Source organism: Taeniopygia guttata, chromosome 3 (assembly GCF_048771995.1).
Source record: "Taeniopygia guttata chromosome 3, bTaeGut7.mat, whole genome shotgun sequence".
Taxonomy (NCBI): Eukaryota; Metazoa; Chordata; class Aves; order Passeriformes; family Estrildidae; genus Taeniopygia; species Taeniopygia guttata.
The window spans coordinates 29,206,496-29,233,154 of record NC_133027.1 but is presented as its reverse complement, the minus strand read 5'-3'; the positions used below and the strand labels follow the sequence as shown (position 1 = coordinate 29,233,154).

Genomic DNA, 26,659 nt, shown 5'->3' with positions numbered 1-26,659 from the left:
TTATGTGAGGTTTTTTTCAGTTATGGTCTGTCATAGTGAAGAAGAATCTTTATTGTTCTGAAAGTTTTCCGCAGATATATTATGTATCTATTGTGCTTGGTTGGAGATAGTAAATTATCTCTGGGATAAGTTACCAACATAGGCAAGTTCATTTCAAGTTTCTGTGAACTTGTTGCACATTTTATGTTTCACTGAAGTTTTAGTCTCCTAAGAATGTTGGTCACCCTCAATAGTAATTATCTGTCTCACAATGTCACACATAATGAAAAAACAAAGTCCTAAAAAGTTGATGCTAGAAACTCCTGTGTAATACTTGTGTTCTACTTGTGTAAAAACCATGAGTTCTTAGTGTAAGAAGTAAATCTAAATTTGACAGAAGTTAGAGTTTTTTCATATGTTGTGGAATATTATCTGTCAAAATATAGCCCATGAAAAAGAAAACTACCAATGCAAGTTGCTAGCCTGACAAAATCATTCCAGCTATGACACTGAGCGCCATGGAAAATCTATTGTTCATCACTTTTTTAATCTTCTGCTACCAAATAAAATGCCATTGAAAATGTAAGGTTTCTTGCTGGGGAAAAAAAAATTGAAACCACATTAATAGTTTTCATTCCCTTGTGGCACGAACTGGGTAAGAAAAAAACCACAAAATACAAGCAGTGCAGTGATGCTGAATATATACTGCTCTCAATAAAGTCCTTAGGCAAAATAAGAATTATAAGTTATCTTATAAGATGGCTTACTGTGGACAGAACACTATTTGTGGCAACTTTGAATTCTCATAGAGAATGTGGACTATCTTTTTCTGGACTGGAGTCACAAAAACAGAACACTATGTTGAACTGAATTAATAATTGTTTTAAATCTCTAAATATCAAGCATCGTAGTAAGCATTGTATTTAATTTTCTCTGTTTAATTTAATAATCAAGCATTGTATTTAAATTCCTCTGTTCTCCTGTGAACCACTTTCTTTTGGCATTGGTATTGGATTCTTATTCTTGTGTGCACTAGCTGTTACAAAAAGTCATAAGTATGTCTTGAACCTTCAGGGCATTAAGTAACAGGTGATTGTAGACATGAACCACATCTGATTTTTTGTGTTTGATATCTTCTTCAACAGGTATCAAATAGTTGTTACAGATTATTGAATAATCAAAATACATTTAGTACTTATGAAGCTTCTTTGTTCCATAAATAATGAGATACCTGTTAAAAATCTTTCTTTGAATGACTGTACATTCTTGCTGAAAGTGAAGCTTTTGGTTTTTAGAAAGAAATTTTGACTGGTAATAACTACTGATTTAGTTTATAAACTCTCCAGAGATGTAAACTAACAAACTCTGGTACATAACTTGAAAGATGAGAAAAATAAGCTCTTACAGGTATTTAAGATAAAATTACACATAGGATAATATGAAAATTTTGGTAGTTTTCTTTGCCTTTCTCTTGCTCTCTTTTTTTTTCCCGTTATCTTACCTATAAGTATAGACAAAATCTGTGGTTAGTGAGTTTTCAAAAACTGAAAACATGCATACGGATCTTTAGCAGATTATAAAGCTGCATTCAAAACACTTTCACTTTTTTGCTTTTTCTTCTTTTAACTCTGTTACTAATTTTCCTAAGTCTTATAATATGCTCCATTAATGAATAATTCCATCTGCAATACCAAATTCCTAGACTCAAAACTGGACACATTTCAACACACAGAAAAATGTGTTTTAACATGAAATCAAAATATTTTGCACTAATTAATGAACAGATTGTAGCTTTTAACCCTTTTTTTCACCTCCTTTTTGTTCTCCCACACGAATTACAAAACATTGTAGATACAGAGGTGTGGTTTGAAGAAATGTTTTGGGTTTTTTTGATCTATTATTTACCATCAAGAAGCCTGATTAAGAAGTACATTCCTCTTCCTATATACCTTGTAGTTTCTGTGATTTACACACAAATATGTCTAGACACCAATTCTGATTTAATTTACTACTGTGCAGTCTATTTACTAATGATGTGCAACCAGAGATCATGCTGTTTTTACAATTACAGCATCTGACTCAGACTTAAATACTTTGTTCCTAAATGGGCACAAAAGGATTTTCAGTAACTCATAGCCCTTCTTTCAAGAGCAGTAAGGCTAATGAAAGGCCAGTGGCATGGTAGAAATGTCACTGGCTGCTTGTCTGCATCCTCAGATAGCTATCTTCTGAAATAAGTTTATTCTTCTTTGCCTGTATTTCCAATCAGTGTTTCACAACATTGTATTTTTCTTTCAATTCTTATCAGGCTGACTGTTCAAAAATTTCACTTTCACACATATATTTCAGGACAAAGGTGGAGTTATTGCAGTCATAGCCATCTGTGTGCACAGCAATACTATGTAAGTAGTTGCTTAACATGTGAAATCATCACAGCCAATTCTCCTAACTGCTTGATTCACCAAGTAGCAGCACTTCAGCCAAAATATGCAAAGACATCATGATTTCTCTCATAATACTATAGTTGGAACTTTTTCAGTCCTCTGCATGAAGTTATAACACATAAAGGGGAGAGGATGCCTCTTATCTTTAATGTCTTTAGAAAGCATTATAGTCTTGCTAAACTACAAAGTCAGTTCATATGGCATTGTCCCATTGGTCTGATTAAAATTTCATAACATAATTAAAGGTAGAAGACTCTAAAAGATGAGACAAAAAAAGGGGAATAATTCTTGCCAGCATTCTCATTATGAAAGAAGCCTTTGTTAAAGTCCCCTTCATTAAAGCCAAAATTTATATTCAATATTACATGAAAGAAGAGAGTGCAGGAATAACTACTGTCTAGGTTAATATATTAGAAATAAGTATTACTTTTTATTTAAATGAAATAAACAGAAGTTTTTAAAAATTACCTTTTTTTCTAGAGAGAAAATAAATGCATTGTCTAAAGTTGTTGGCTGTTTTGAGTGGAAATATATACAGTTATATAATACTTCTGACATAATACCAAGAATATTTTTGTAAACTCAGATATTCTAAGCTATTTCTCAAGGTGAATTGAGATGGCTACCTGACTCTCACATATCCACTCTTGCTCCTCCTTCTCAGCTGAACAGGGGGAGAACAAAAAAGATGGAAAATCTTTATGGATCAAGATAATGACAGAAAAAATCACTCATTAATTGCTATCACGAGCAGAACAGACTTGACTATGGGAAGATTATTCTTGTTACCAATCAAAAGTACAGTGGCATGGTGAGAAACATCCCAGCCTCAACTTCAGTCCTTCATACTTCCCCTCTACTTCCCCTGCCCTGATTTGTGCAGGGAGATGGAACAGGGTGATCAGACCATAAGAGCTGCTCTCCGCCACTGCTCCTCTCACACCTTTACCCTGCTCCAATGCATGTTCCTCTTCTTGGCCATCAGCTTCCTTTATGGCACATCCACCTGCTTCAACAAGAGGTCTTCCACAGCTGTAGGTGGGTATCTGCTCCATAGAGACGTCCATGAGCTACATGGGGATAGACTTTACCACAGTCTTTTCCAGATGTTGCACAGCAATCTTGGCTCCAGCTCCTGAAGCACCTCAACCCCCTCCTTCTTTAATGACCTTGGAGTCTTCTCTCTCACAATTCTAGTTTTTTAGTGTTTATCTTCTTTTCCTCCTTAAATACATTTCCCCTGAGGTGTCTCCCACCTCAGCTGTGCCCTGTGATGGGTGGATTGGAGCCAGCTGGAACCATCTGTGTCCTGCATGGGGCAGCCCAAGCCTCTCCTCACAGACCCTCCCTGCAGCCCCTGCTGAAGTCAGCACCAAGGCAGCTTTACCCTGTACACTTGTCTACGTTCATTTTCCCTAAATAAACATAACTGGAAGCAGGGAAACCTTGGATCAGGAAATCATCCTTGCTCCTGTCCTCCTCTGCTCTCTAATTTTAGCTCAGCTCTGAAAGGTACTGTTGACTATAAAGATAAGTAGAAGTATTTCAAAGTCAGGTATAACTTTGAGATAAACTGATCTGAAGATTTCAAAAAGAGGATTTATTGGTGCTCTATTAAAGCTGGCAAGTGAGAACAGATCTACTAACATTTTATTCGTTTCTGTTTAGTGAAATACTGAAATACTACTGAAAACCTCCTGAAATACTTTGAAATATAGGGATCTGCATCAAGACTTTTGGACAGCTGTGTCCAGCACTTCTGGTTAATTTTATTTAGCTTCAAAATTATTATTTCTGGTTTGGGTTTGTTTTCTTTTGCAACTTATATCTGTTAATCATTAGCCCTAAAATTTCTTTCATCTTATGCTTCCAGAAAAATGAGTAAATATGGGATTAAAAAAAAAAAAATCACTGTAATAACTTACAGAGCAGCAGGTAGTGGCTGTGTGTGATTAAAAATGTTAAGCACTATCCTTTGATCTTAAAAGATGAAGTGTTGAGACTCAACTAAATTTCAAGTATTAGTTTCTCACTTTTTAAACTATACCAGAGTTTCTCCTAGAAATTAAAGGGTTAAATTCTCAGCCATCCTCAGCATTAAGCAGGATGAGAACTCTTCTTTCACACACAGATCAAAGAAGTGATTTTTATGAATATATTTTTTGCTTTCCTACTGAAATTCTAAAGCATGAAAGCAGAGACTCATGAACAGGTGGAAGATACACTATTTCTAATCTCAAAGGTTATTTTCACAATCCTCCTTCCCCTCTTTTTTTTTTTTTTTTTTTCCTGGCTATGTTTTAATGGAAAGTCCAGGAATATAGGCTTCTCATCATGCTTTAGTATTTCTTCATCTGGCCTGAAAAATCCAACAAAGCCATTGTCTAAGCAAAAGTGGCTCATTGATTAAAAGGCTGGTTTTTGTCAATATTCTTTGAGCTCCATAACTTTTCTTGCCCAAGCTCAGGTGTCAGTAAACCAATAGGATGTGTAACATTTTGCATTTAAAATTACGGATGTATTTATATATCATAATTCAGACCCATAAAGGCATATCTGAATTAACTTCAGCATATAAAATCAAGTACAGTACTACCATTTTCTTTAGGACCAGAAATAACTTGCATGCATCTACAGAGAAGTATCTTGCATCATAAGAATGAGCAAGTGTTGCCTGATATGGAGGAGAGTGGCTGCTCAGAGTTACTGCACTGGTTATGTTAATGAAGAAACTCCAGCCACACTCTCCTCTTTCCCATGTGGCTATTAGCAAGAAGAGATTTTCTTTGGGGCAGTTGACAGGAGACAGAGAAAAGGGAAGAGAGAAGAAATTCAGTAAGGGTGAAGAGCAATCACATTTTAGATCCCTCACATAACTATTTACTCATGAAGAGAGTTACTCCATCAGAGATTTCCTGCACTTCCTTCCTTATTCAAGTTCATTGAGCAATACAATGAAAGAATTTTAAGCAGAGCATGTTGGTTTGGTCTCCAAATACCAAGTTCATGCACTGGAATGGATGAACACAGGAGATATAAGAGCATATTTTGGAGTGCGGACAATCTCAGAAACTTTCCTGAATTTGCAAATAAATGTTTTGTTTCTGTCTTTTGTCTGCTCCATTACTTAGCGATTCAAATATTTCAGATTACACTTGGAACCTAAAGTGTGACGATGTTACAAGAGAACCTTTCCTCCTTAGGTCTGTAACCCAAAATTTAACACTATTGATTTTTTAACAAGTCACATCAGATCAAGTTGAACACTGGTAAACTTATTAATAAAATATTATATTAAAAAAATAAAGCTTATCACATTGTTCTGATAGTATTCAATACACTTTATTTGAGCTGGGTAATGAGTAAACATCTGACTCAGAGACTTGAAAAAATGCATTTAGATTTATGCACAATGCACATTTTTCTGGATATATGGGAATAATAAAAACCAGGTCAGAACAAGTATGAAAATTCTGCACTGAAGCTTCTGCAAAGAAATAAATAAATAACATGCATTGACTGGATAAGAAAGTGTCTGGACAGCTGTACCCAGTGGTCAATGGGTCAGAATTCCAATGGGCAACTGTGACATATGGACCTTGAAGTCCATAATGGGTCCAGTGTTATTTAATAACTATATTAATGACATAGATGAAGGCACTGAGTGCACCATCAGCACATTTGAGATGAAGAACATGTAGTGACAGAACAAGGGGGAATGGATTCAAACTGAAAAATAATAGCTTTAGATTAGATATTGGGGGAAAAAAAGTCTTTACTCTGGAGGTAGTGACGCATCGGAACAGGTTTTCCAGAGAAGTTGTGGATGCTTCATCCCTGGAAGTGCTTAAGACCAGGTTGGATGGAGTCTAGTGAAAAGTATCCTTGCCTAGAGCATGGGTGTTTAGAACTAGATAAGCTTTAAAGTCCCTTCCAATTCAGACCATTCTATGATTCTTTGATTAAATAAATGGTATAAGGAAAATTCTGAATATTAGTAACCTAGAAAATAAAACCATTCTAAATTACCCTCTGATGAAAATATATTTCATGACATTTAGTGTTTTCATAAAACCACCTGAGTAGAGCTAAATAAATGCAAAATCTCTTTCTCTCTGCTTCAATAAAAGCTGTGGAAATATATAAGGACCTGTCTGTGATCAACATAGAATAGAAAACAAGTAGGTGAGACAGTATGTGAATGAAATCAGTGCTCAATTCAGAGCAAAAATACTGGAATCTTTTGATCAGTCTCCTCATGTCAGAGTAAAGAATTGTGCAATAGTTTTGTGGAAAGTTGAATGTAGAAACTACAGTGGATTAAATACACTAGCTATCAAGATATTAATTTACTTTATAGTATCATAGGTTATATGTAAGCATAATTTATTGAAATATTATGTCCTGCAGGCATTTAAACTTTATTTGGCCTACAGGAACAAATTTAGTCATATGGGCATCCATCTTGTAGCAAAGTTTTTGTGCATTGTATGTCTGACTAAATTATGGAAGTTCTCCATTAAGTCAATTTGAAAGCTATAGTTTATAATAAGGGAAAAAATGCACATGCGTTTGAGTTTTTCAACCTCTACAAGCTGTGTAAATTGGTTTTCTCTCTCTTTATTAATTTAGGCTTAGTCCTATAACAACTGTTCCGAAGACCTTCAGATGCAGACATGCTCCTCTCTGTCTTGCTGCATGCTGCAGAATTTTTTTATTTAACCACATCTATGGTAAAATACTCTTTATTCTCCTTCATGCTGTCTATCAAGATACCTTGTTCACTATTTTTTCGAGCATGCAATTTTTCTATTTAGATACATTCTCACAAGGAAGAGGCCCAGTTCTTCATTCCACTGTTTTTGTACACCTAGAGTTGGCAAATGCTGTATTTAAATTCACGGAAAATTAAGAAAACTGCAAATTCAAGCTGTTATTCATACTCAAAAAGAAATGAAACAATTTTTAAGTTACTTCATAACAAAAATCAGCCTGAAAATTTTCCTCTTAGAAACAGCGAAGTTACTGTGAATATTTCCTTGAAGTGGGCTTTTCAGGAACTTTATCTCACTAGAATAGAATAGATCCTGTTGGAACCTAATGACAGCAATTATCTTATCCAACTGTGTTTCTGCATATGTTGAATTTAAAGTTTAATTATCTAAAGATAACTGTCTCCTTTGGAAAAATTATGTTTGATGTTTAAATCTGTTTCTCTAGGAAGTCCTTGCAAAGTAAACCTTCTCTCTCTCCTTGTAAAATGAAAAATAATAATAATAAATGTAAAACTGTATCTCCCTCACATTCATTCAAGTTAGATGATCTGTTATCATATAACCAAATTAAGGATTTCCTCACTTCTTTGGAACAGCATAAGTCACAATTGTAAAAATAAAAATTGTCCCTCCAGTTATAATTGATTCAATGATTTCCCTTTTACTGGAAGTTTAAGTGTAGTGTTTTCTCCCATTGAATTGTGTATTTTTTGTTGATTTACAGATTAACAGAAAAATATGTACCTGGTGCAAGTACTTTAACACAAATGTTTACAATTCATTATTATAAATGATATAGCAGTATTATATAATTTTGGAATCGCTTTAGGCTTCAGATGATCGACTTCCAAAATGATAAAATAGCATGGGGTTGTTTGTTTTTATTTTTTGAAAGACATGCTGCAAACAGCAGGTTTAAAAATGTTTCACACTTTCTCCAGAGATTCACTGCAGTGTGGTTAAGTAACCAAAACCAGCAAAAACTGAGCAGTATCAGAAGCTCACAATTTCATGGAAAGGTATCCTTCCTCATATTGTTTCAACATGTAGTTGATGATTGGATTGTGAAATGCAAACAATGTACAAGTTATCCCTTCAAATGATGGACACAACCATTGTGACCTATTTTGATACAGCAAGTTCAGATTTGAAAATTTAGAAAGTTTAGAAACTTTAGTGTTAAAATTAATTTTGGTTTTATCTCTCCTAATAATACCTGTATTGTGTTTGGAGATTAATTTTGTTCCATTATTCATCAAATGTGAAAAATTTGGTTGTGGTTGTAAGGGTCATAGTATTGCCCCACCAAGATGTTTCCCTATTTATCTCAAAAGATAATTCTCAGAATGATTGGATGCTCAGTGCCTGTGGTAGCTGCAATTTCCTGAATGAGATGTGGCTGCATTGTTAGAAACTGTCAGGATCAAAACTAATCTTGTAAAAGCTTTTTAGCCTTTTTGAATGCTCATTAATTTATATGGAAAACATATTACTACACAAATGTTGATAAGGAATCAACCTCAAAAGAAAAACAAGCAAAATGCAAGAATTTTTTTTCTGTTGCCTCAGCTTACCAGTTCTGTCTTCCCTGTTTATATTACTATTAGAAGATAATATTATAGAGAATACAATTTTTAAAATATTTATTTAAATATTCAAGGAAGCCTTCTGTATTTTCTTATGAGCTGATATTTCTGGTGATATAATCTTGCATGTCTGGTTGCCAAAATAGACATCTAAAACTATACAGCATTAAAAAAAAAAATCCTGTTTTTCTAACAGTATTTATTTTATATCTTTAGTCTCTTCAACAGAGAGAAAAAAAAATTAAATAAAAGTTTGACAATCAGTTACAAACACACCATCTATGCAGGTGAATTATGAAGGATGTGAAGAGACCTTTGATCCTAACTCTTCTTTTGAATGGGAATTCACAAAAGCAGTTTATTGTACTTAAATTCTAAAGATATAAGTAACTTGATTGATCTATTCCCCTGTTTAAAACGAGCACTTCTCAAGCACTTTGCTGAATTGAGTCCTAACAGCCCAGCAAATCAGTAATGTCAGCACTGAGGCTGATGCAACAATCGAGAATAAAGATGATTAAGAACAAGAATCACAGAGTATTTATGATCAAAAGTATGTTGCTCATCACAGCTAAGCTCTCTTGGTAGATTCATAAGCTGAAAAAAATGATGCTATATTTTTCTTTTATAGGTCCTTCAAACATTGAGGAAAACTCAATGAGGAAAGATTATACTTACTGGATTTAATACTGTTAATTCTGGGGCAAAATGTTCTTTTGTATTGGCAGTTAAATAAAAAAGTGAATTCACAGTTCTTCATATAATTATTTTGAGATTACAATTGCCTCATAAAAATGTGCAAATAGTAAAAATGCATCATAACAGACTTAAATAAACCAATAATGCTTCTCTTTTGCTTCAGAAAAAAGGTAGAAAAAAGGAAAAAAATCAGGGTTAATTTTTGTTACAGGCTAACTGAATCTCCTTATTTGTATGACATTGCCAATTCATGAGCTATTTGAGATATAAAATAATTAATAAAACAAAAACACTAAAGAAAGAACAAGAAGACTCATAACTGTATGACACAGCCAGATGGAAAACAGGAAATCAAAATAATTATATCTTATAAACAGAAAATTGCTATATTCATGGTTAACACACAAATATGTAAAATAAATTCAACTAGTGTCACATGTTTTATCAGGTAATAACACATATAGAATGGTCATACTGAAAACATTCTGCCCTGAGATCCAGCAGCAATACTTGCTTTTTAACCGAAAGCATTCATTCCAAAACTAAGCATCTCATTATTGTGTGACAACTGTACATTTGAGATTCATACTAGACACTAAAATTTGGATAAATTTCATAATTAACCAAGAGAGTGTTGTTTTCCCTCCATATGTTCGAAGACAGAATGACACACAGCATAAGAATATTTGAAGGAGTCCTTAGAGCAATATAAAAGTTTTCCATGGCAACAACATCTAAAAGATTATGAAACCCACACTGCAGAGATGGTGCCTGAGGACATCCATTTTAAGATTGTAACATGCTTAACCCTCATCAGTAGAGGGAAACATGGCTCCTTGTGCGGTATAATGTCAGCCAAATTTAGGATCTAGCCCAGAGCTCATTAGCTGGGATGAATGGATAAATCTCATTTAAAAATTTGAGAAATTTACTTCTTCACACTTTCCCCAGAAAACAGTTTTAAAAGATGCATTTCCCAATGGTGAAAGACTGTTCTCCTTACAGTTGTCTGAGTATAAAAGTAAGTGTCTTCTCATCTTTCAAAAATACTGGATTCATATAATTATATATATATATATATATATATATATATATATATATATATATATATATATATAAGAAAAAGGAGCTCTAGAATTTTGCAGTGGTATGTTGAGAATTGACAAAACTGTTGTCTTGAAAAATTGTTATTTTTTAATAATAACATTTAAAAAAAATAAATTGCATTTTTTTGTTAAAATATTTACTTCTTGAATTTAAATACCAGAGAATAAACTTCAAAGCTAGTTCCTGTTGAAAGCTGTTAGTTCTCTGTATCAACCAAGAAGAATTTTGTGCAGGAGCTCTGGTGGGCATATTCACTCTGTTCATCCCAGCTACTTCAGACTAAGAGGAGATGAAGTCAATGAAAAGAAATAGCTCCTTCAGGGAAATGCAGAACATGTAAACACAGTGCATTTTTGGAAGAGCTTCTCTCTTTTTCTCTGAACTATGTAGGTTATAAAGAATATTTCTGACATATTTTCAACAGTTATGCAACAGATATGTTCTCTTCCCTTATCCTTTATTATTAATAGATTATTAACCATGCATATGAGCTCTAGCTTGAAAAGATAAAAATGGAGGGGCATATTAAGAAGAATTTAATGCCTGCTTCTGCCCTTTTCGGTCTTCTAGTGTACCTGTATGTATCAGCAGCAGTATATCTACCAGTATATCCACCAGTCCACCAACCTAGTTCCTCTTTTATGTGATGACCAGAAAGTTAGTCTCATGATTAACTTCACTAGAATGCAGATATAAATAACTTTTTTTCATTAGAAACCAGTTTATTTTAACAAGGTTATTTCCATATCATCACCTTACCTGCCGTAAATGGAAACATGGAATAGTAACAAACTCTGGAAGTGAAAGGCTGATCACCACACCTGCTGCACAAGAGCCAGACAGCATTATGAAGAATCAGTACAATGCCCTCTACTAAGAGCAGATGTCCATTTTTTATGTAGACCTCTTAAAAACCTTCAAATTATTACCCTATTTGGCCATCGCAGCCATTCTTAGAAGAAGGATAGAGGAAGAACCTAGAAAGAATACATTTGATGAAATTATTATTCAGTAATAATTCATTTTTACGCCTTTCTCTTATGTCAGTAAGTTGTATGTCACAGAACTGGCTACTCCAAATACTAGATTTCAATGAAGATACACTGAATATTTTCCATATCTTTTCAATTAGCTAAAAATAATTTAAAATATAAAAAAAATTCCTATGTGTATCCCCAGTTTCCTGACCGCATTGTAAAAATATATACATGGCATTTCATAATTTCAAAATGCACCTTACTAATTGAGAACCTCTTTTTTGAAAGCAGAGTGTTCCCATCTGGCATTCAGCAAGAAGGCTTTTTTCATTGGTGTTTTCAGCATGAATAAATAAACCAACAAATAACTTCCTGTTTTGCCAAAGATGCTTAGAGGAAAGAACATGACTAGCAGTTCTTACAGAAATGTCTAAGATTGTTTTGCTACTGTTTTTGACGTTTTAAGCACCACATGTGGATTATTTTTATTAAAAAAAATCCACTATTGCTGTTACTACTTTAGAAAAGGGTGACAGGGAAAAGATTCAATGAGTGTTGCAAATACCCATTGTTCAAAGTGCTCAAAGACTTACAGGGTCAGTATGTCAGTTTCTTTTGGACAGCTGGGTGACTGAACAGCACTGCTGTTCCACTGATGCGTAGTCATAACCAGAGCACCACAGCAAAAGTGCAGTTGTCTCTTTGACTTTCCCTGTGGAAGAAAAGGCACAGGTACAGGAGGGCCTACAAGACTGCACCACTGTAGGAGCACCTACTGCACTCAGGAGAAGTAGCTGAGTCTCTCTAACCTGTCCATAGGACTGTACTATACATCACTAGTTGAGCAGAGATACAATTACAGATACCGAGATCTGGGTATAAGGTGTAAAGAGGGATATGTCAGTCAAAAAGTCTGTTTTAAAAATTAGTCAATTTAAACCAAAACAAAACCTGATAAGTGGACAATATCCCTTTAAGTGGAAGCAGCAGCAGTATTCAAGCACAACTATTTCATTCTAAAAGTAATAAACGTGAGGAATAAGTTGTCAGGTAAGCCCACTGAAGCACATACTATAAATGAATTTAAGAGACAGCTAGAAGTTTTTATAGAGCTAGAGGGGAAATTAAAGACAGTGACAAAGCAGGAAAACTACGCTGAACTAACATATAAAAGACAAGTTTTCTGGTTCTTCCCTCCAACATTTCTTTATGTTCATTACAAAGTGTATCTGATACTTGTTATTTATGTTGGAGCAAGGCAGAAAAAAATGAAGCTGTTTCAAGTGCATTATCCCAAAGGTCCCAGAAACTTCACCTTCACTCCACTTATGGAGGAAAAGTGAAAAAAAAAAGGTGGCAAAGTTGAGACCATGACTTTACCTAATTTGACATGCTGTGAAGTTAACACTGCACGAAGAACTACTGGTAGGTCATAAGGGAGAAAACACAAAGGATACGGCTGAACTTACATCTTTCTCATTGTGTCGAGTCATATTTCCTACTTTAGTTTTTGTTCTGCTGGATTGTAAGAGTCCTAGAACTGCATAAATGGCTCTTCCCATTGGGTCTGATCCATCTCCCATCAAAGGTGGGAAGATTGTTATTGATTCACCTGTGAGCTGGACAACTTTGAGAATATGGTCTATCCTTTTCAGGGAAAAAAACAGACATACTGCAGCTGGTTGAAATGCATTCAGCAGAAATATGTTAGGACTTTTTTCTATTTTTTTATACTGAAATTGTCAATATCTTCCATTTGTCTTAGCAGCTGGGCATTGTTTTCCCTAATTTTTAGTGAAAATACATAGCAAGAATTGGTAAATTATTTCATTTACCAGAACCAATTAAGCAAAAGGTTCAAGAGTTTCAATTTGAATACTGCTCAGTTAAAAAAAAAAAAAAGTTATTCTAGACTAAAAAATCTAAAAATATTTCTGATCAGCATTTCTGTTTCCATTGTACGGGGAAATAAAATGGGAACTTCGAAAGTTAAGCTTTCTCAGTTGCTCATGTCTAACAAAACCAGCTTTTCTTAACTGAGAGTTTCAGGATTAGAATATAATAATAATTCAATTTTCTTCAGATTTTCCTGCTGGAACTTGACACCTGTAAAGATTTTGAGTGTTTGGGATTTTTATATCCACACAAGTGACTTCTAGTGAAATGACTCACCTGTGTATATAGATATACTGAAACCATCATTCTTAATACTTTTACCACGTCTGTCTCAAGATTGCTACCAATAAAGTACATACATAAACATCAGAATTTACACCCATAAGTATTTGCTTATATTTATTTTAGCTCATATATTGCATACAATAGCAATTAGTTTCAGTAAAATACAAAAATACTGTTTCTCCATATGGAATTTAAATTACATCTGTTGGACTGTTTTTGTTGAACACTCTAATGAAGCATTCCACTAAACATATAAAACAAATTCATTGGTATAATAGAATGTTTATCTGTTAATAAGCAGCAAAATTATACCTTGATTTATGAACAGAAAGAAAATTAAAAAGCAAGAAAAATGTTAGCTCTGAATTTGAGTTTTTATCACCCAGATTCAGTAGATCTGCTTTCAAGTCTACGGTCCGAAGCACAAGATGTAAGAGCTGTAATAGTCATTTATAGCTGGGTATTGCACATCTCTAATCCTCATGATGCTACTTGATAGCTGTCTAACAGTATTTTCATGATGCAGTGTGATGCTGAAACTTAGGATGGCTTGAGATAGTGGCAGAAGGGTCTAAAATGTCAAGTGGGGATTGGCATAATTATGGGCCCTTCAAGCACTTCTGCAGATAATAAATCCACAGTGACAAGAACTGTGGAAATTAGCCTTTGGAGACTGCAATCCAGCTGCTGTAGTAAGAGTCTTCATCTCACTAAAGGATCTAACACAAAACAAAAATTACTGGCTGCTGCTTTAACAGAAAAATAATGCTGTAAAGAATTAGATATTATTTATTTCAAAGTTATAGCAAAATTATACCAAAAATATTGGCATATTGGTGTGTATTTTTTTGTTCAGAATATAGCTTCAAGATATATTATCTGGTTTTTATTATTTGAGTTTTCTCAGTCTAGCTGGTGATGACCATTTAATTTTGCGAGATTATAAATATTCCACAATTCCCCTATAAAAGCAGCTATAGAATTATACATCCTCAAAATCCTATAATTTGTAATTTCATTTTTCAGTGTACATAAATAAACACAAATTTTTGTAATTATAACTATCCTATTTAATAGTACACATACGTTGATCTGATCTTCAGGATATGTGCAGGAACAAGTAGATATATAACATTCTGAACTGCTTAAATCACAATTTATGGGCAGTGAGAGGCAAAAAGAAAAAAACAGGGAAAGGATTAGAGGACAGGTACTATAGAAATGTTTATCAGATAAATTGGAATGTATGAGACAGATTTATCATACTTTGTTCTTGCTTAAGGTAGGAGTTTTGTCTCATCAGAAATCATCTCAAATCTCTGAAATAAAGGGAGCAATTCACTTTCCAGTGCTGTAGTGATAACTATGAGAAGTTGAAAAAGAACAAGCTGAAAGGAGATAAGAGCAGGTGGCTCTATGTTATCTCCAGAGAGTAATTCAAATAATTTAAAATCTTCCTCAGAAGTTCTTCTTCTCTGCTTTTGGTTGCAAAGGAAGGTAACGACCTTGAGCTACCACAGTGACTATAGGCTTCAAGGTGTAAAAGTATATTAGAATATTTTCTAAATATTATCTACAATATTTTCCAAATATGTGAAGACTCTTAGGAATTTTAGGGATTTTGGTTTTGATTTGGTTTCCTGTTTTGTTTTAATTTGGGTTTTTTCTGTTTTGGGTTTTTTGGGTTTTCGTGTTTGTTTTTCATTTTTTTTAATGTGAAGAGGGTCTCCATATTTGATTTAAACAGAATTTGAGGCTACAGTAAATGTGATGGTCTGAGAGCTATATTAATCTCTCAGAAAACCTGTAAAAAGAGAGGATAAAAAAATTAAAAATCTTTGGAAAAAAAGACTTTTTAGTAACAAAAAAATCTTCTGGATATGAATAATTTTTGAAACCACATGCTTCAGAATCCAGTTGAGTGAAAGCCATATATATATCTGTATTCTCCTGCAACCTTTAAATGAGCTGGTACTACCTCTGTTGAATGTGTTATCTTTAGGGTCTCTTTATTACCCTTACATACAGGTTTCTCAAACATAAATACAAATTATTTTTAAATTAATCTTTCTTTTTTACCATGGAAGATGCAATGTCTCTATCTTGATGAGTATAAATTCTAGTAATCATTTTATTGTGTTTTTATCTCTAATGAATCATTCTGCATTAAGCATTAAGCATTTTATCTATGGAGTTAATCTGAGCTGCCTTTTATACGTTTGTTTTCTTATATCTTTCCTTCTTTCTTAAACCCTGGAAGCAATACAGATTCACCATATTTTGTTTTAAACTTGAACTATAAAATATGAGCAAAATTAAAATTGTAGTCACATGCTTAATATTTGTTTAAATTTACTGGTAGATTATTTTCTGCACATTTTTGTTTCAAATAATATTATAACTTCATGTTTTTGGTTGTTTGCTATCCATTTTCAGTTCATTTAGAATGTAGACTGATACAAAGGTACCAGAAATTCTGAATATGTGAAAATACACTGCTGACATTGAGTTAACTTGACATAAATGTCCTAAAACTTTAGACACCCACTGTGGATATAAACTATTGTCTCTTTCAATCAGAAGCTATGTATTATTAAGATCTTCTAACTATTTTACTTAGAATTTGATTTTATAGTAAGTGAAATAAATGCAGTAAGTCTAGCAAACAATACCACATCATTAAAGGAAGATATTTACTTATACTTAAACATATATCTAAATTACTATTTACATTCTAAAAAAATATAATATCAAGTAAATAATAAATTAGAGAAGGAAAATTGCATGAAGAAATCATACAAAGCCTCTCCTGGAAGTGGTCGTATTTTATGGTGTTGTCAAATATAATTTTTTAATGGGCATAAGGTCTGTGACACACACATAATTCTTTGCTAGGAAATAAAATTGTCACTTTGAATAGCTATTATTTAAAGCAATGTGACAAACAATTGCTCCTACAGTACCTATGTTAAGAGGTGTTTCCTATTTCATTCCTTGCAAATATAACCTCAAGAAAACAGCAATGAAGGAGAAAAAGTTACAGAAGAGAATTTCCTAAAATATCCCGTCTCTTACTCCATTGGCTTTAATGTAGATTTCTATTTAGGCAGAAAGAATTGCATTCCAGAACACTGTTGTCCTTTGTCTTTAGCACTCCTGCATCTTACTTTCATTTCATATGCAGGAAAAAAAAAACAAAACGCCAAAAAGAGCCTCAAAAAAAACCAGTGTGCACATTCATCTGGAGGAAAGCAACTCTGTAGTGACATCATCAAAGGGATCCCCAGGGTAGTACTTACTTCATGTTCCTCTGGCCATCTAACAGATAAGTGCCACAGTTGGTGTCATGCCAGCTACGTCTCATTTTCTCCTCAGTCTGAAGAGAACAGATGCCTGCAGTGATGATTCACTCTCTCTGCACCAGGGTCTGGGACATCAAGAATAAATCTCTCTATGCAGGTGCTTTTCTGTAACCATTTCATGGGGAGAGATTCTGAAGACTTATCAGAGCACTAACTAGTTCTGCAATCCCAGAGATCTAAATCACATCATATGTCTAATTTAACCAAAGAAAAATAGATTATTTTCACCCTAAATTATCAGTTCCTACTGGAGAAAAAAAGAATTTGAAAAAGAAACCTGAGATTCCCCAATCCTACTAATATTTTTGAAATATAAATTCAAAATATTAATATACACAGAAAGTTCTGGGGTCAAGTCTATCAAAAGTTTTGAAGGAACATTCAATAACTCCATCTATATACAAATATCTACACTCTCTTTAACAGAGCTGCATGTGAATCTGAAAGTGAATACTTGTGGTTCTTAGTGCAAGAAGATTCTCAAGACTTGCTTGAAGTAACTCAAAACAGAGCAAGAACCATTGTTTTGAAATGTTACAGTGTTACAGTGATAACACAACTTAGTGTTATCATATAGGGGTATAATGATTCTCTCCATGAAATACGATCACAAGTGAATCTTGCTACTTACCTGTGCCTTCCTTTCTGCTTTGTGTCTGTTCACATAATTTTAAATGCATGGCAAGCCTGTAATGTAATGAAGTAATAACAGCTTCACACATATTGACAGCCACCAGGAAGTTATATAAGGGACTGAAAACAGGACTCACCAAAACTACTTCAAAAGAATGTTAATTATTATTACAATATTTCTATTTTGCCTAAGGGATAAAAGTGATGAGATGTTACTCTTATGTGTCTGTTAGAAAAATCTTTTTTAAATGGACTACTTTGTATAATTTTATCTTTTTTTTTTTGTTCATAATACCTTAGAATTTTGGATGGCTTTAAACATGCTTGGCAGTTATGTTCAATCTCCAAAGGCAATGTTTAGAGCACCAGTTTGGAAGTCTTTATTTTTCAATTATTTACTCTTCCCTCAAAGACCCTGTACACAAATTCTTCATAATAGTAACTCTGGTGTCTAATAGAAGTCAGGTAAATTTGATTTGCAATGGATTACCATTTTTATATTCCACTTCCTTAAATACTTCCATATATTTTAAAAACTTATTTGAGTAATTTGGACTGTCTTTTGTGCCTACAGTTGTGTAATTACTAGGTTACATTCAGATGCATGTACACAAATAAAGCCAGCCTCATCTCTGGAATCTCAGATCATGTGAGACCCCACAGCTTGTTGAGAGACAAGCTTGCAGGAAAGATTATGAGACATTTGAAGCTACATTATTATTCTTTGCTGATTGAAGTATTCATCACAAGTCTTGTATTTGCTGACTGTAGCTCTTTATTCTGTATCTCTGAACAGATGGAAATTTGTATACTTTTGTTTCTCAGGACTGCTCTACTAGTTACTGCAAATATATTTCAGCTTTGGGATTTTTTATGGACTTTAATCAGAATATTCAGTTATTAGTATATTATTTGCAATTCACTATTTAAGATTTGATTAGTCTCTAAATCAATGTAATTCTTGCACTCCTAAGTTTTCAGACTAGAGGGACTATAATGTTTAAGTTTATCTCCTGCTTACAACAGGGACATACTTTACCCAGGGCAGCATTAGAGCTGAGCTCAGAATGAGGAGAATACATATGAGCTTTTAGCAAATTGCCGCTTTTTTCTCTTGTGTCTTTAATTTGCTTCTCTCAAAACTATCTGTTTTTTTTTTAAAGAAGGATTGCAAATGATTAAGAGGCTGCAACAGCTTCTCTTTGTGCACAAAGACTGGCATCCAAAACCAAACTGATCTGCCCATCCCCCACTTCACATGTGTAAGAGACTCAAACACCACAATTACCTTAAACATTGTCAAGGCCACAGAAGAACTTGTAAGATGACCCACTACAGTGGGAACTTGAGACAAGAAGAGAAGGGAGGAATTTGCAGCAGGAAGACATCAGTTCCAGGTCTGCTGATGCAGATCTGGGCAGCATCCTGATTAATGCATCCAGACAAAAATTCCCACTGTGGCAGAGTGTGGAAAAGAAAGCAACAACTTATGCACACGCGATCCCAAGTTGTGAGAAAAGCCTGTGAAAATTCTCAGAAAGGACTGTATAAAGCTAATACCCAAGAAGAACATCTTGGGGATCCCCACCACTGACAAGACCAGAAGAAGGACCATTAGGATGCCCTCTGGATCCATGGGGTGGTGATATAATTCTACTTAATATGTCCTTCTTCACTGTCTTTCTCTCCCTCCCACTCTCTTTCCTATTTCTTTCTATCTGTTTCTATCTACAATTTACTGTTAAATAAAATCCATACTATTGACTTTATCATATGGTCTTGTTTTCACCTCGATTCAGGCAGAGACATATCTTAATAATTGGATCATAACACCATGTCACTGTAGGAGATCCATTTATGTGTATGGTAAGTGAATGAAGCAATGCCTACTATTTACGGTCCACTGTGCAGCTTAACCCAGACACTTGGGGATGCCTGAATCGAACTCATACATTAGGCAAGCACAAATGAAACTGACTTTGGCAGGTTTCTTTGAGACATAGACCCTTCTCCACACCTGTGAAGATAAATTTGCCATCATGTGATCCGGTGTGCACCATTTGTTTTCTTTTGTTAATAATTTTTATTGTTGCGTTTAGAAGCATTATCTGTAGAAACAACCATATTGCTTTTCATGTGACTACTATAGAAAGGATACCACTTATACCACTGATAGTTATTGGTATATTTCCATTACCCTTAACTGCAGTATTCCTTTTGAATGAATGCTCTGGCAGCTTTATCTACATTGAATACTCCCATGCATTTCAGCAGTTTTGTTTCTCCAACAAATTAATTCTCAGATTTAATTTTAGGACTATTCACTTTCGATATGTCAATTAAAATATAAATTACACTACAAAAAATCGTTAAAGAAAGCAGAGAAAAATGCAGAGATTTTAAGCTTTGGAGAACAAATACACTTAATATCTAAGTCTACAGACAGATTTTCTTTAACATAACAGTATCTAAGAGAACCAAACAATGCCATGACTATATTTTGCTAAGTGCTACATGAATATAAGGACAGACTTCAGAAAAACTGGCAGTCTAAGAGACATCTGAATGATTAAAAAAGGTTTATTTTCTTAACTGATTCTAAATTTTCTCATAAATTATAAGATGATAGCTACCTGTAGCTAAAGTCTATCTAATGAAAACTGGTAACAAATGGGGCTAATTTTTTGGGACAAACTTGTTGTCTTGTTATTTTAATGTCTTGATTATAAGCCATTCTTTTGGCCTACCTTCAATAGTAAAATTTCTATTATGGTTAATGAATAACAGCTCATGTCTTCTGAGTTAAGTGTTAGTGAAAGATAGACATTTGTAAAATATATGCATAAGTTTGCTGTAGTCTCATTTGTACAGTTGTCATTTCAGACTCTGAGGAAATAAAGGCATTTTTTTCAAAAAGTGTGAGCCATTCGTAGCCTTTTATAAGAATTTTTACACCATAGAAAGTGAAAACTAATATCCTTAAAAGTCTTCTTTGAAGCTTAAAAATCTTTACTATATTCAGATACTGACAGGGATTGTTTCAGTGTATCTATCTTTCTGAGACCATGCAAGAAATGGAAAGCTGCCATGCAGATGTGTTCCATTAAAGAATTTTGCTACTTCACAGCTCTATTTATTTTTGAGGTTATGTCAGAAATATTTAGTTAACTATTAACATTCTAGGCCAGAAGGCTTCTTTCTTGTCATTTCGAGCATCAGCTGGGTCTTGTGTAGTCATGCAAAGAATAAATTGAAGGCTATTTTTATTGTAGAACTTCAAAAATTGAGCATTATTACTATTGTTTCTCTGCTTACAAGGTGTGAAGAGCGCTTTTAACAATAACTACAACTCTGTGTGCTTCATTAATCATGAAGTGTTATGTGAAATTTTCCTTATTTAGAAGTAACTAGCCCTGTACAAAGTAATCAAACTCATAAAAAAATTCCTCTTTCCCTTTTTGGTTTAAATGGTTATATCTCTGGCATGTTTTGAAATTCTGATTCATTTTTATGAATTATAAAAGTGAATATCAACACTCTTTTCTAAAATGGCATCTGATAAAGATTTTCTGAAAATTAAAACCAAAAAACTCCAGATATAGGTAATGTTGACCTCAACAAAAAACAAACCCACATAAAAATGCCCCTAAGAATATAAATAATAGATGAAGTAAAAATTAAGGGATAAAATTATTTCTTAAACACACTGACCACAATATTTGACTAGTCTCAGCATGGCAAGATGTTTCAGTCCAAAATCATACTTTTATAAAACACTGTTGCGGTGTGATGTTGGCCAGAAGCCAGGCACCCATGAAAGCTAGTCACTCACTCCTCTCTGCAGCTGGACAGAGGAGAAAAAATTTAACAAAGGGTATATGAGTTGAGAAAAGGACTGGGAGAGATCACTCATTAAATACTATCAAGGGCAAAATGGGCTCAACTTTGAGATATAATGTGAATTTATTATTCACGAAATCAAAGCAGGTTAATGAGAAATAAAAGCCCTTAAAAGCACCTTTCCCCCTTAAAAACTCCTTCACAGCCACGAGGAGACAGGGAATGGGTCAGTTTGGTCAGTTCATCACCCACTGCTCCTCCCACTGCTAAGGAAGAGGAGTCCTTTCCCTGCTGCAATGTGGAGTCCCTTCCATGGCAGACAGTTGTCCACGAATTTCTCCAATGTGCCTTCTCATGGGAAACAGGCTCCCAAAAACTGCTGCAGCATGAGTCCATCCCATGGGCAACATTACCTCTCAGACTGCTGAGATGTGGGTCACTCTCCCACAGGGTGCAGTTCTTCCAGGACAGGCTGCTCCAGCCTGGAAGCAAGGGCTCTCTCTCTCCGTGGGCTTCACACAGACTCACAGCCTCCTCCAGGCATCCACCTGCTCTGTGGGCACCTCCCCCATGGGCTGCAGGTTGATCTCTGCATCCCCTATGGATCCCCACGGACTGTGCGTGGATCTCTGCATCTCCCGTGGATCCCCAAGGGCTGCAGGGGCACAGCTGCCTTACCATGGTCTCACCACAGGCTGCAGAGGAATCTCATCTCCAGTGCCTGGAGCATCTCCTCCCCCTCCTTCTCCACTGGCTTTGGTGTCTGCAGAGCTGTTCCTCCAATGCGTTGCCACCTCACGCTTTTCTGATTGATTTCCTTTGTTTTGATTTCTTCATTAATACGGTATCACAGAGGCGTTACCACCATTTCTGACTGGCCCAGCTTTGGCCAGTGGCATCAAAGGATTGGCTCTGTTGGATATGGTGGGAGCTTCTATAGCAGCTTCTCGCAGAAGCCACCTCTGTGCTACCAAAAACCAGGTCAAGCAAACCCAATACAAACCCACTAACATTTTTTAAATCTAAATTATTGCGACCAGATAATTTTCTTAGTTTTAAATAAAAAGTTTTTATTTAATTAGTTACCAAGAGCCTGTATTCCTTATTGCTGACAAAAAGCTTTTAATATTAGAATTATTCCCCAAAAGGTTTATGTGTACTAAAGGATCTGGAACAATACAGGATGGTCAAATCATCATATTTAGTAATCTTGAAAGTGCCCTGGCTATTTCTTTTCATTTCTCTTTTTCTGCAAAATACTCTTTTAAGATATGTTAGTATATTTTTTACAGCCCATTTAGTATCTGATCTGGCTGATAAAACTGCCACAGACGTGAACATTGTAACGTGGACAACTTCCCAGCAGGAACTGGAATTCCAAATAACTTCATGTCTGCTAATGAAGAGGTCAATGGATAGTGCTAATGTTCTGCAAAAAAAGCTCTATAGAACATTAGCAATTCCTGGAAGCAGTCATATGAAGAGATAGAGCTTTTGAACTCAGATGAAGATTTTTAATCTGTTAAAGAAAAAGGAGAAATAGGTATCATCTTTCATGCAGATAAGTAATTTTCGTTCTTCACTTAGTCTCCTAATCAAAAAGATTTATTAGTATGGAAAGTATTTTCATCATATTATTGATCTCATTTATATAATTCTAAGCTTATGAATGTTATTTGTTAATCGAAAGCATTCACAGAAATTTGAAATACACTGCAGAGACTGGTACTCAGAATAAAATGCAAATTCTCTGAATAAAGCTAAGCATAAATATACACTTAGGTGTGTTATGTTTATTCAGATAATTAGGTAATTATAACACTACTTTTATAAGTTAGGAGTTGCTTTCTCAAAACACTGCAGATGTCCATTTACTTCTTATTCCTATTCAATCTGTCTCCTTACAACCCTGCTACTATGGATGCTTGTAATTCTAAGATGGACAGGAAGGATGCAGGAGTAGTTAAGAGACAGCAGGAACTGAGTGTAAAGTGAATGCACTTTAAAATAAAGCTAAGGTAAGCTTATGTGAAATGTGTCCTACAAATTAGCATAAAGCAGAATGATGTTCTAACATTGCTATACTTCTGGAAGTTCCTAATGTCACTTTGCCATCACTTCTTCAGCATATGGTCTCCTTTTTCTTCAGCAAATGAAAAAAATGAGAAATATAAATAGAATTTTTTGCCTTACTTCTTGTAAGTATTCAGACTGTTGGTATTTGAATACCAACAATATCGACTGTTGGTATTTGAATATTATTACTACTATTTTGTTTCTGCACATTCTGTGACAAATAATATGCTTCATCTCTCACAAAAATAAGCAGTTTTCACCATAGAGACTTAAAGACTAAATTAAGTATAATATATATTCTCCATGTCATCAAAAAGTATAGAAGATAAAGTTAGAAAATAGATGGAAGAATTTTTTTTTTAAAAAATGAAAAAATATTAATCCAAATGTTTCTTGTTCAAATTAATTATTTTGTACTAATAAAAATGGACACATTATCTCTTTACTCACATGGCATTGCTGTGGCACAGAGCAGAGAATGGTTTCCAGTAAGTATAGGGAGTGTCTTGGAACAGACAATATGACTCCAAAGTAGCCTTTGAGTGAATTCTTTGGCTCCAAGAAGAAAATAATTATAGGCTGCATTAGAGCAGTTTCAATTTTATTCATTTTTTTATAATTTTTGATCAAAGTACAGAGGTTAAAATACATTCTGTAATCATTTGCCCTAAAGCCACAGTAGCATCTTCCTCCGTTATAAAGGATCAGTCTTATTTGACAGCCACAGAGAAAAAAGGACAGGCTGGGCTAAGGCTCAGAGTTAAATGCACATGAGCTGATAGATGGGCTTTTTCATTCATTGGCTGTGAATGGAGAAATCTGTCCCTATCATCTGTGCAGCAACACACAAGGCACGAACTCTCAAGGAATCGATGTTCAGTGTTTTTACAATTATTAAATTACTGTACCATTTCCAAACAGTTTTCCTCTGGGCCATATATTTTGGCCTTAGTAACTAAGCTTGTTTGTTCTATATATTGGAAATGAGACTGTCATTACATTTTTATGACACTTTTATCTAGTCATGTTGTTAGTACTAACAGCATTTTTAAAGGCATAAGGAGTATCTTTCCATCTTTCTCTAATAAAGCCTGGGAGAAAATGCATTTCTAAATTGATAATGTTTCTGTCTTTAATTTAAATACATTTGATTCTAATTCACCCTTGGGAGTGCAGATAGTGGATATGTGGTGGCTAAGTAACATTAACACAGTGTATGTTGCCATATTAATTTCTGAGGAAAGAAGAGCTTTAAAAGGAAATGGTCTCCTCATATTTAGCTACATGCTTGAGAGACTGCATGCTTTTCAGGAGCCACTCTCAAAGGCTTTGCAGCTACATCTTGAACACTGCATCACAGACATAGTCTGCAGGCCATCACTGGAAACATTATCCCATGCATTAAAGTTGTTCTCCTAAGCAGGAAGCTGAAACATTACCACAAAGAATTAGCATTATAACCACTCAAAGCAGCTAAACTTTTAGCAGGCTTGTAAAAGCACTGCAACATCAAGGCCCACACATGGATCATGAGCTTTATTTTTCCAGAAACTCAAAAAAAAGGTCATAAAAGTCATGAAAGTGCAGTTACAGAAAAAATGTTTATGTAGAAAGTTATCGGTCTATTCACAAAAAGTCAGGTTAGTATAATCTTGCCAGAATGACTAGTCAGTTTTAGAAAATTCTTAATACACCTTCCATGATGTTTAGAGAAAAACATAATTTCTTTTTTTCCAAATAGCTTATTTATTAAATTAGATATCTCTCTTAACTGGAAGAATTTTATTGCTATTGTTAAAAAAAATTTCTCATTCATCTGAAAAATGAATACTAAGTTGTAACATGCTCTCTTTGTTCTTCTACATGCTATGTGACTTAACTGCCTTCAAGAAACCCACTTTTTCTTCCTGTTTCCATATTCATTGCTCAATCTTCTCTTTCCTGATGGCTGCAATAAGAATATTTCTCTTGATTCAGCTGTCAAGAATGCTCGATATCAATGTAAAATTCCATTTTAATCCAAATTTCTAACTTATTTGCACTTCATGCTAGGGATTTTCAGTAGCTCCAGTCCTGTCTCTAGCACATGGAGAAAATAATACAATCTTCTATATGAAATTTATTTTGCTGCACTGAGTGGGAACACTTTTACTAACGAATCCTAAATTGCTGCTGTTTTATGTCACTAATGAAATCTGTACACTTACATGAAACAATCTTAAGTTTCATAATATATGAAGGTACATGAGGAGACAACTGTTCCTTAAAATCAGCTAGAATTCATGTAGTTTCACCAGTTCACTTTTTTATTTTCTATAATGTTAGTCACCCTCACGATCTGTGTTCTAAAGTCCAGATGATGTGCTTTTTCCCTCAGGTACTGTATATATTTCTGTTAAAATAGTGATCAGTTTGAAGCAGCCAAGTCACAATCCATTAATTGACTTTGCCATTTGTCTGTGATTCTCCTTTTGAATCCTAGACTCTGTTAATGGCAGAGAAGCTCTGTGTGTGTACCTGTAATTCCCTGTGGAAATGAACTTGCCATCTCCACTTTTAAGTGCCTCAGTATATGTCCATTGTACTGTGCTTGCTGGGTGGGTTGCTGGTGCTGAAGCACTGAAGCTGCTGCTTAAAGTAAAATTCACTCTAATTTAATTAAGTATCAACGGAGTTATGGTGTTGCTTTGCTTTTTGATCTTTAAACAGCAAATTACATTTCCATCCCAGCAACTCATTTGCTTTTAGAAATAGAGTTAGTTCACCAACTGTATTATACAAATAATATGAACATTTTTTACAAAGAATTCCACAATTTATCAATGTTTTACACTTCATTAAACAGAAAAATGAAACAAATTATGTTTGAGACAGAATATGGGTTTAATGCTGAAAATTTTATATAGTCATTTCAAATGCACTCATACACATCTGCCAAAGATGTTAAGTATCTAATTATAATTTTCCCCATACAATATACAATAATGTGATGATAAAATA

The 26,659-nt window shown here is 34.3% G+C and overlaps 1 long non-coding RNA gene across 1 annotated transcript in view; it reads right to left on the bottom strand.

Moving 5' to 3' along the window:
* The window catches only part of LOC140683668 (uncharacterized), a 175,167-nt gene extending 155,904 nt beyond the window's left edge, over positions 1 to 19,263 (bottom strand). Inside the window, exons 1-4 of the long non-coding RNA XR_012054926.1 lie at positions 19,032 to 19,263; positions 17,742 to 17,797; positions 17,048 to 17,175; positions 12,161 to 12,279 (exon numbers count right to left, since the gene is read on the bottom strand). This is a non-coding gene — a long non-coding RNA (uncharacterized lncRNA). The remainder of the gene's footprint in view (positions 1 to 12,160; positions 12,280 to 17,047; positions 17,176 to 17,741; positions 17,798 to 19,031) is intronic.
* Between the last annotated feature and the right edge of the window lie 7,396 nt (positions 19,264 to 26,659).